This window comes from Dipodomys merriami, unplaced genomic scaffold, assembly GCF_024711535.1.
Source record: "Dipodomys merriami isolate MVZ:Mamm:240054 unplaced genomic scaffold, mDipMer1.0.p SCAF_1368, whole genome shotgun sequence".
NCBI lineage: Eukaryota > Metazoa > Chordata > Mammalia > Rodentia > Heteromyidae > Dipodomys > Dipodomys merriami.
Genome location: NW_027202680.1, coordinates 1 through 11,618, shown reverse-complemented (window position 1 = coordinate 11,618; position 11,618 = coordinate 1).

The window sequence follows — 11,618 nt, the reverse complement described above, 5'->3', positions numbered from 1 at the left end:
TAGGTCATGGGGCTTGAACTCTGGGCCTGGGCGTTGTCCCTTAGCTCTTCAGCTTAAGGCGAGCGCTCTACCACTTGAGCTACAGCACCACTTCCTCCTTCACTTCTTTAGTTAAGTTAATTCCTAGGTATTTTATTTTTTGTGGGGCTATTACAAATGGAGTTGCTTTCCTAATTTCAGCCACACTTTTCTCATTGTTGGCATACAGAAAAGCCATTGATTTTTGGGGGTTAATTTTATAACCTGCTACTTTGCCAAAGTTTTGAATCAGCTTGAGTAATTTGGGAGTGGAGCCTATGGGATTCTTTAAATACAAGATCATGTCATCTGCAAAGAGGGAGAGTTTTATTTCTTCTTTCCCTATTTGGATCCCCTTTATGTCTGCATCTTGTCTTATTGCTGTAGCTAGGCATTCTAATACTAGATTGAAGAGAAGTGGAGAGAGTGGGCATCCTTGTCTTGTTCCTGAGTTAAGAGGAAATGGCTTTAGTTTTTCACCATTGAGTATAATGCTGGCTGTAGGTTTGTCATATACAGCCTTTATTGTATTGAGGAATAACCCCTGCTTTCACTATATTTGATGTCAGTATAACTTGTGGAGGAGATGGGGAAAAAACACTTGTTTAAGGATACAGGTGGACCTGTTGCAACAATGAGAAGTACAAGTTGTCATGTCCAAAACGAGCTTTACAACGTCGCTGCGGGGGGGGGGAAGGGGGGGAAGGAGAAGGATTGGGATTGGGGGGGGAGGGGGGAGGCTGGGAAAGGATGTGAAGGGTAAACAAAGGAGGAGGCTGCAATGCTTGGTAAGAAATATACGCATTAGCCTGCCCATGTAATTGTAATTCCTCTGTACAGTATGTTCACAAATAAAATAAAATTAAATTAAAAAAAAAAAGACAGCAGTACCCAAGTCAACTAGCTCCTACCATTCTACCCTTGCTATGTTAGGGAAAGTGGTATCAGCCACAGGGGTGTCAGGGATCATGTGGCTGGAACAATGGTGTTATGAATTATAGGTAGCAGAACAGAGTAGCAGAGAATAGGATACCTGGGAAAGGGGAATTGTGACTGTATTCGCTAAGTTGCAGTGCCAAGAAATTGTGTAGCAGCAACAACATTGCAGGGATTGGAGTAGTTAACACAGGTATCCAGACAGTTTAGCAGGGATAAGGAGGAAAAGAGAAAGTGAAAGAGTAAAAGTTGTGAGGGATTAAGGTGGCACAATCAGGGTAACAATGTCATGGGTGTGCAAACTGGTTAGCCAGTACTAGGATAGAAGCAATTTGCATGGTATACTGATGTGGTGCAGAGCTCAGTGTTTCCCTCTCCAGTTTTGGCTGTCAGATCTTTAGGTAACTACTGGTAGCAACTCATTATCAGTATGTTGGGTTCAGGCATGTTCCATCCATAAATGTCTACTCCAAATAGATTGCAATGTTTGACAGTGGCTTTGGGGTCTTTTCCCTAAGCATCCTGAGAGAGGACACTCCACAATCCTGCAGAACAGGCTCCACATAGTGAGCTTCAATCACCTTTTACAAATCTCACTGCTTCTCTCCAACGTCAATTATCATGGTAGCAAGGGATCTGAGGACTGCTCAGCAGCAGTGCTCTGGGAAGGTACCAGTTCTTACCCTGGCATTTTGGGAGCTCCCTTGAAATGGGCAAGAGCACTTGCTGCTGCTCTTCCAACATCTCTGTGGCTCTGGAAAGCCAGACTGTTCTACCTCAGATGTGTTACTTTGATCTACAGGACCAAATTTGGCTTCAAACTTTCTCTGTCTCCTCTAGGTGATCATCACCTTCAACTGTCTCTCCTTTTCCTCCCAGGTAGTTGCTTCATCTCCACATCCTTTGATTTCTGCTTTGGATCAACCTGTGGCTTTCACACCAAACCCTTCCAATTTCTCATCTTCCTCTCTAGGTGTGAATTGGGCATAGCAAGCTACATGTAACTTCTATATCTATTTATCAAGATTAACTCTGGAATCCAAGGTAGTACTAGGCAACTGAGAACATGGGTAGCATCTTAAATACTCCCCTCCCAATCACTGCTCATTGACAAACGTGCAAATGTGCTGTTATCAGTCTCTACATTTCCATTACGACAGTACAAATAGTTTCCATCAAACAATTTAGTTTATTTACAAAATTCCAGACCAGTCTTGGGCTCTGCCCTAGATCTTCCTGTTCTGAAGGCACTGAGTACCCCTAGATACAACTCAGACCTAATGACATGGGTGAATAGAAATATTGGTGAGTATTGCTTAGCGTTCTGAAGTTGCGCTAAATTGTTGTCATGTTATGGCTGCAGTCTAATCAATGTCCTTTCCTGATCTTCACCACATCTCTTTATTTGGTATTAGTAGCAGGTGGGAAGATCTAAGAAGCTCACCTAGAGTTTGGGCCTGGGTTTAAAACCTCCATTTTGTGATCATAAAAACTCCATCACTTCCTGAAACTAGATTTAAGAGGAAGCAAGGAAGTTGGTTTAGGAATTCAAAAACTTATAAATACTTCATAGATTAATATCTGAAATCTTCCCTTCCCCCCTCAGAATATTATTTCCCATCTGTGTAGACATCAATAAACTCTTTTCTCCTGGAGCGTTTGAGTGTGGCACATCATCTGCTTCTTATGTGTACTGCTTTACACAGGGAGATTTTTCTCCTAAGCTTAAAATGACTTCAGTGCTTGGTGTACTGTGCAATAGGCTAAACATGCCTACTCATTTGTTCACACCCCTAAGTAGAACTGTCAAGGACTAAGGACTAGTCAGGGCTCACTTGTTGTCAGTGGTATTGCTCTGAGGAATTGCTGTCAATGTTGCCCACAGTGCCTAGGCTAAGGCCTCTCAGAAAGGCTCCAAATTCAACCTGCATGAGTCTCTGAGTTAATCACCAGAGAGCAACTATGTTCCACAGTCTGTGACTCACTCACTTCTGTGGATATATGCACATGAGGTCTCAAGAAGAGAGTTCCCTGGAAGGAAGGCCCTGGAATGCAAAACATCTACTAGGACAATGGAAACCTGCGGTTGGGTGTTCTTAATATGCAATGAAGTAACAAGAAAGAAAGACACACTGTTAAACCCTAAAGCAAAGGGTCAGAAGGACTGAGGGGAAGGGAGTCCCATGATCTGGAATATAAATGAAACTTACAAGCCCCTTCAGGCTCTGACTTTCTAGGTTGAAAGGAATGTAACAGGCAGACTGAGTTTCTAAGAACTCAGTGTCTAGGCTATATGGCTCATTCAGAAATTCTTTTCCTTCCTCCTGTGTTCTGAGAGCAACAGTTAGTGCAGTGCTTCTGTCTCCTAGAGGCAATCATTCTCTTCACACAATGCTTAAAGTAAACCATGGATGGAAATCTGTTAGTAAATCAAAAATATGAAGTAGCACACAGTGCTTCCCCTGAATTCCTGGCCCTAAAAATTCCCAATTCTGAGCACAGAATGATCATGGGTGAGTGCTAACAACCTCAACTGAATAGTGAATTTTGAACATTTTTCCCAAGTCACATACAGTCCAGTACAATAGTTGCCACCTATAATCCTGCTTATTAAGACAGGAAAGTCTAAGATATTGAGTCCCAAAGTGGAAACTGGGCCAAGGAAAGACAATTTATCATTGCTAGAAAGGAGGAACACTTAAATAGGAGAATGTTTCTCTGACCCCGGATATGGGTAGTCATTTCAACAGTTTTCAAATTGTGGCTCATCAGCAGAGACTACCAAGGCAAATCTCACTAAAACTAATTCTAAAACATATGAAAATAAAAAATAAACTATTTGGATTTAATTACTAACATCTTTTCTAAAGTGTGTGTGTGTTTGTGTGTGTGTGTGTGTGTGTGTGTGTGTGTGTGTGTGTGTGTGGTGTCAGATTTTGTATGGGATAGCATTGGTTGTTAAAAAAACAACGTATTGGCAGTGTCCTTCATGTTCCCCATTCAAGACTAGTGGCATTCTAACTCTACTACTTGAAACACACAAGTCTGCTGGTTATCTGGAGATCAACATGTAATGGATATGCCAATCTAGGTTGGTTTCAAACTGTGGTTTTAAGATCTCACTTTCTGGATTAGGTACGCTATAAGAGTGAGCTTCAATGCTCAACCCAGTATTTCCAGTCAGTTACTTACCCTTTCTGAATCTCAGCTTCTTCCTGTGTGGAAATAGAAAAGAAATACTTTCTGGACCTTAGAATCTGGTGGGAATTATGAATTGTTGCTTGAAGTATAAGTGTTCGGGATGTGTGGACAGACCTTGACACTCTCATAAAACTACTGATGTTTATATTGAAATGAATTCCAGGAATTGGAAACAAGAGGGATTTTTTTGTTCTTTTTTATCCATTTTTGGGCAATGAGGAAGCCACAGAAGTTCATGGAGAACAGGGAAACAAATGCAGCGATGGTTCTCTGTATATATTATTTTTACAATGAACTATACCATTTGTGACAGGGACAGGAGGGAAAAGCAGAGAGAGAGAGCAAAGGAAGTGATGAGACTGTCCAATAAGAAATGAACTCATTACGTGACTTACAAAATAGTGACCCATGTATACACTATCTTAACAATAACAATTTTAAAAATTAGGGTTGATGATTCTCTCCTCTGGTTTTTGTTAGAGGCCCTTAAGACTCAGACCCATCTGTGGAGTTTTTAAAGGTTAATTTATATGATAATTAATATAGAGCCAGAATCTCTTAAGAAATATTATAAAAAGTACTCCATTCTTAGTAACTGTTTATGTTTGAGTGCAGATTCTCTATGTTGTTGGCAGAGCTCTTTTTTTTTTTACTTTTTTTCAGTAATTGTCAGGTGTTGAAATCCTTCTGAAAGCTTTGGGACAGAGGTATATTATGTCTTGACACCCTGCCCCTAAGTAACATGATAATCAACATTTGAAATTAATGTTTTTGATTTGAGTTTTATTTATTTATTTTTTGTTGCTGGTGGTGAACTCTGGGCCTAGTTGCTGTCCCTCAGCTTTTCAGCCGAAGGCTAGTGCTCTACTACTTGAGCCACAGCACCCCTTCTGGCCTTTTCTGCTTTACATGGTGCTTAAGAATCCAACCCAGGGCCTCATGCATGCAAGGTAAGCAGTCTATTACTGAGGCACCTTCCCAGTCCCTACAAGTGGTATTTTTGTGCATGGATTTATCAAGCAAATCTATTGAGCAAATATATTCCTTTGCCACTAGACATATTCAAAATTATGAATTATCTGATATTTTAACAAATAAAACTGCTGTCATTGTTACCAGTAATTGTTTGTCTCCTCCTGCCAAAATCACAAAGGAGGGTATTTTAAACTAAAACTACAAAAAATTCAAGATCTTGATGCTAACAAGAGAATTAAAGAGAAATTTCAAAATGGTTTTTCATCATGAATACAGAGCTCAAAGGTCTTATAATACATATTTCTGAATGCAAATTAAAGGGGAAAATCAACTAGGAAATAAAATTTATATTAATTGTTAATTTTTAAAGAGGAAAATATGATCACTGATGGCAGACTAAAGACAAAGTAATACTAGAGCCGTATATGCTCAATAAGAAGCTTTTATTGAAAAATTGAGCTGGAAAGTGCACATCAGGCAAAGGCAAGCAGTCGGAGCCTACCATCAACAAAGAAACACCACAATATATATCTCAGAAAAAGGACACAAGTTCAGAACAACGCTCATCATCTGTATCTGTGATTTCAATAATACATGTACACTCCCCTACACACACACATACATACACACACAGGAATGTATACAACAGCTCCACCTACTCACAAACATCCACTCAACATGAATCAAAGATCTTCCTGTAATATTTGAAATTTAAAAGTTTTAAGTATTGTAAATAATTAATAACAGATGCACAAGCAATAATTTCTGAATAGCACTCTGCTATGGAAATGAGAAATCATTATTATTATGACTACCTAAAACATCTCTGAATCTGGAAAGAATTAAACAGACAAGCTGCATTTTGGGACCATATTTCTTCCAGCTATTCTGCAAAGGATTAATGAAATGATACTTATAAGACCCAAAAATTAAATACTAAATTAATAATGAATACACGAGTAAGTAAAGTGAAAGACACTGATCAGAGAGACCTATGCTGCCTTCAGCTCTCAGTCAGCCACACACTGTGGCACCCTTGATGCTACCTGGGGCACACAGTTGGCTTTCCCAGAGCAGTGGCCATGCTGGGGTTGGAGCTAGGGGTGGGGGTGAGGAGAGGAGGGTAGGACAAGGGGGAGGCTGCACTGGGGTTGGTGCTGGGGGTGGTAGGGAGGGGAAGGTAGACCCCGACAGAGGCTGGTGAGGGGAGGAAGGAGGGGCAGGTCAGTGGCTCAGGCAGCAGCCACCCCTATGATAGCTAGGTCTGGGGAGTGTCTTTGAGGTGGGATGTTTGGGGCAGATCCCCTGCAGTCTGGCAGTCTAGTGAGGAGAGGAAGGAGTCTCAAGTGCTGGCAAAGCAGACAATGAGAAAGGAGACAACCAGTGGATGAAGAATTTCAACAACAAAGGCGGGAACTTGGAGGCAAACTCTGGGGGTGTGGAGGGTGGACGCCACAGGATTCAAGCTGCAGTGTCCCTCTTTTGACGCCTGCTGGAAGTTTGTGAGGGGCAGCTCCAATGCTGTGGGCTCAGTCTATGACTGGTCTCGGACCTGGCACCAGGAATGGCCAGCACAGCCTTGGCCTGCCCCACAGAGCAGTGTCTGGGAGGCCATGCAGAGCGGTGTGGAGGAAACATTCTTGGCTGGTGCTGTTCCAGCCCAGCCAGGACAACGGCCACTGGGGACGTTCCACCTGTAGATCTGGACTTCTGCCATTGACAAGACTAGGTGTGTCCTCTGGGGACCAGCATGGTGGCTGTCATGTGTGAGCTGGGAACTTCCTTAGCTTGCCTTAGGATTCTCCATAGAAAGGCCCATTCACTACTGTTCCTCTTCCACCTTCTGGATTCCAGCTGTCCTCCTGCCTCCTGCCACATCCAAGTACAGTGTCAACTCCATGCCATTGAGAGGTCATTATGGAGATGCTCACAGGGCTTCCAACAACTGGTTCGCCATGCATGCAAGGCTCATGGTGTGCCATCCTCCAGACAAAGTGTACACCTATTTCACCTTGGCCACCCATGCCTATGGGACCACGAACTTCATTCTTACACAGAAAGCCAGGGATACACAAGGCTGTGCTGCAGTCTAAGGCATCCTTTCCCTCCTCCTGCTCAAGTGTAGGGTGGCTGTGGAGCCAACTGCACTATCATGTTTGATTATCTGATAGCAAGAGGAAAAAAGCTTCGTTGTCCCAGATACAGCTGCTCCTGGATTTCTATGTGTACATGAGGTGTGTGTGTGTGTGTGTGTGTGTGTGTGTGTGTGTGTGTGTGTGTGTGTGTGTGTGTGTGTGTGTGTGTGTGTGTGTGTGTGTGTGTGTGAAAGAAACAGACACACCTGAATTTTAGGGTAAAACACTTCTTCCCTTCAGCATTGAGATTTTGTATCTAGTGGTTTTCCCCCCTCCACAAATTCTTAGTCAACGTTCTAAAGTTGTCCTTCTGTATACTTTTATCCCTTCATCTTCTTGATGATCAGATTCCTATGGTCTGCTTGTGAACTTCACCATTTGCTTGATGAAGTTGGTGCCTTTTTAAAACATCATTTATGAAGTCTTTTGATCTCTTTAAATGCAATTTGTGCTGTGTTAATGTATTTTACTTTGCCCAATTGTTAGGGCCTACGCAGTGACTGTTATTTGAGATTAGCTTAGCACTAATATGAGATACTATCCTTTCAATCTACTTTTCTAGTGAAAGAAGTTCAACATCTTTATTGAAATAATTGCCTGGGTGTAAACAAACAAACAAACAAAAAAACAGTGTTATAAATGTACAATCACTTGATTTTAGTAAATTGTGCATCACTGTAATAATTTTTTAACTAATGTTAATAGTTGGAATGGGAAAAAATCACAAATTATAAAACTTAAAATTTGTCAAATACCAAAAAGGACACTGATCAGGAATGAAGTACAAATGTAAATGTTTAATAAATAAATGAAATATTTGAAATTCTTATCCACATATCAAAAAATTACTGAGCTCCAATCTTACACATCAGAATATTTATAACCACTCAAACAAATAAACACAAATCCTGGAGAGGTTGAAATTAATCAGGAACTGTGGTTAGTTGTGTGGCAATTGTAAACTAGTGCAAGCCATATGGAGCTCAGAATGGAGATTTACAAAATACCAAAAAAAACCCCACATATTTTATTGACCTTTACAAATAACTTGGATACATATTGAAGGAATATGATTCAACATGAACATCCGTGTTTATGGCAGCAGTATTCATAACAACCAAGATCTGCAATCAGCCTAGGTGTACCAGTAAAGGGAATAAAGAAAATGTGCTGTTCATAGCTATAAACATATTCTCAGATATAAGAGAAGTGAATTCTTCTACTGTTTCAATGCAACGTATTTTTGGATATACACCTAATACTAATTTCATGGGCTTTTATGGCATTATGCTTTTGCTTTTGTGAGGAACATCCCTATTGATTTTCAGAGAAGTTACAACAGGTTAAGGATATCCTATAATAGATGAATATTAGACCAAAATTTAAATATATTAGTGAACACATACAGGACGATCATATATAGTTTATAATTTGAAGCAATGTTAAGAAGGCAACAATTGGGAAAAAGATAATGCTAGAATCTTAATAAGAAATTATCTTGAAAAGGTAAATGAAGAAAGTATAAAATAAGATACATCAGAAACTGTTGAATGGTAGAAGATGGATGAATGTTAGAAAAACATTCATCTGCATGGTCAAGTTGAATGAAGTATATGCATATTTGGTGTACACTGATGAAACTCATTCCAAAACATAAAATACACTTAAAATGTTTATGAAAAGACAAAACACGATCTGTATTTTGTATATGTAATATCAGGAATTCACAGAAGGATCAGAACTGTGAAGGAGAGAGAATATGGCCAAAAATGTTGATGTGATTGAAGATATCTGTGTTTGTGTGGGAAGGGAGGAAAGAAGATGAAGAAAACATATGGGGTGCTGATCAAGATATATTTTCACATATACAGACACGGAAAAATACGAAAAATGTGCAACTGATTTGTGTTAATTTAACAAAACATTTTGCTCAAATTTTAAAAAATGAAACTATAAAAATAATACTTAATAATATCAAATAAGTACGTCATGGAAGAAAATTTACCATAGAAAGATTTTCCTCATAATTTGTTTAATTTCATAACAAATGGATTAAAATAAAATATAGTTATATCTGAAGATGTTAACACTGTCAGATATCATTGATAGAATCCAACAAAGAAAAGTAACAAAAAAGTAGAGAGTAAGAACAACCTGTGCTTAGGATGAAGATACTCAGTAGAAGTTTGTGAGGAAAGAATGTGCTTTCTTTTCCTTATCAACTTAGATCTAGGACACCTAGCTTTTAAAAGAACACTTGTAGTCAGAACAATAGAGTGACTAATTTAGACAGTTATTTATTATGTTTATTCTCTAATCTTATGATGTGATTCCCGAATTACGTGAGTGATCCTAGAAGATTTTGTGACCTCATTTTTACCCAGAATTTCTAATTCCTCCCACTGGGCATGGTTTTTCTACTACTATCATTTTTCCTTGTTTATGAACTCAACTCCTGTAAATCTTTTTGTTCATAAGAGATGGAGAAATGTGAGGGTGGCCTGGAGTCTGTGCTAACTTTCACTCCAGCTTAGAGGATCTAGTGAAGGACTTCCACCTAGGCCTCAGAATCAGATATTAATTGATCTCTTTTGAAATGGAGAAACTCACTCCCTCAGGCAGAATCTGTTATTCCTTGACTTTCTCTGAAGAGATTTGGAACTAGGGCACAATTCAGAGGATGAGCTTTCCCACCACCCACCACAGCCTTGACAGAAGGAACAGATCCAAAACTGATAGTGGTTTCAGTTCCCACAGGACCTCGTCAGGGACCTTCTGGTGGGAATAGAAACTGGACAAAGTCTAAGATGGAGATTAACTGAGACTGGGCCTAAGATGGACACTAAAGAATTTCCCTTTCTTCGACTATAAGTGAGTTGTTTAGTGAGACATGACACCTTCCTTCATATCAGAAAATGCAGTAGGTTAATTGTGTTACTGCCACTTTGTAGGAGGTCATTTTCCTCGAAGGAGAAGGGGTTAAATGTTGTGTCCACCAGTTTTCTCTCTAGTCTATTGTCTCTCCCACGCTTTCCTATGCCAGGAACATATTGCTTCATTCCTGCATTCAACTTCTTGTCCTGACTCCTAAGCAGAAATACCATAGGCTATCCTTTTGCTAGTCTTTTACATTTGTGATAGAATAGACCCAGGCTCTGCTGATGCCAAGAGGTGACAACAAGATATGATTTGTACTGAAGATCAATCATATTGAAAGAACCATTCTATGAGGTCTTTCCTGACCACACTTTTTGAGGTTTTCACTGAAAATTGATTGAAATCACTAGAAGCTCAAAAGTTTCAGTTTGTGGGGTGGTGGATACTAGTGATTCACGTCTATAATCCTAGTTAGTCATGAGGCTGAGAGCTGAGAATTATGGTTCTAAACATGCCTGGGAAGAAAGCCTATGAGATTTGTCTGTAGCTAATCAACGAAAAACCCGAAGTGATACTCTGCCCCAAAGAGGTAAAGGGCTAGCCTTGAACCAAAGAGCTGAGAGACAGCACTCAAGCCCTGACTTCATGCCCTGTGACCAACAAAAAGTAAGTTTCATTTTCCTACCATGGTTTCCTCTTCTATCACACTATGTCCTTTATCTATAAGTCTTTCTTAAGATTCCTGTGTCTCACTCAAGCAATTTTTGTCTGTCAACAATAAGAAAGTCTACCAAGAATACAATCAGTAAGTTTACAATAAGTATTTGTTAAGTGTGAGTGTGCAGACATTAGACTAATTCTTACTTTAAATAAACCATGTTGGTCTTTATTCTGTTGGAACAATTGTATGGAAAATAGATGTATCTCTGGATTCCTTTGGTTCTTTGTAGAATCTATATTCTCTAGATTGTTTTTCCATTGATATGAATATTGCTATGTCAACATCCCTATCTTGCCTCTTTCTCAACAGTATACAAACTATGCTACAAACATATATCTTCAAAAAAGCTCTCCTTTGTAATCACATATGCACCTTCAAATATTCTCCCTATCACTATAAACAACCTCTAAGATTGGCTACACTTATCCACTAGAGTCACCCTACGACAACAACCACTGTTATACTTTCTGGATAAAGTTGCTCCTCCTCATCTTCATCAACTTCTAGTAATTTCAGTGAAGAGCATTTTCTCCTGCTTTGCCTTAGACGATATCATCCTTTGTTATTTCCCAGCAAAGAAATTGTGGCTTGCAGGCTTGAACATTTATACATTCAGAGCATCTTTGGTTGTGAATTTTTCCTTTCCTTTCTTGGTAAGAGAGCTGGAATAACAAAAAACATTTAAGGCAATGTGTTTTGGTGTAAATGAAAACATACTGATTTGAAAATATTAGAAATATTCATTCTTTTTTATT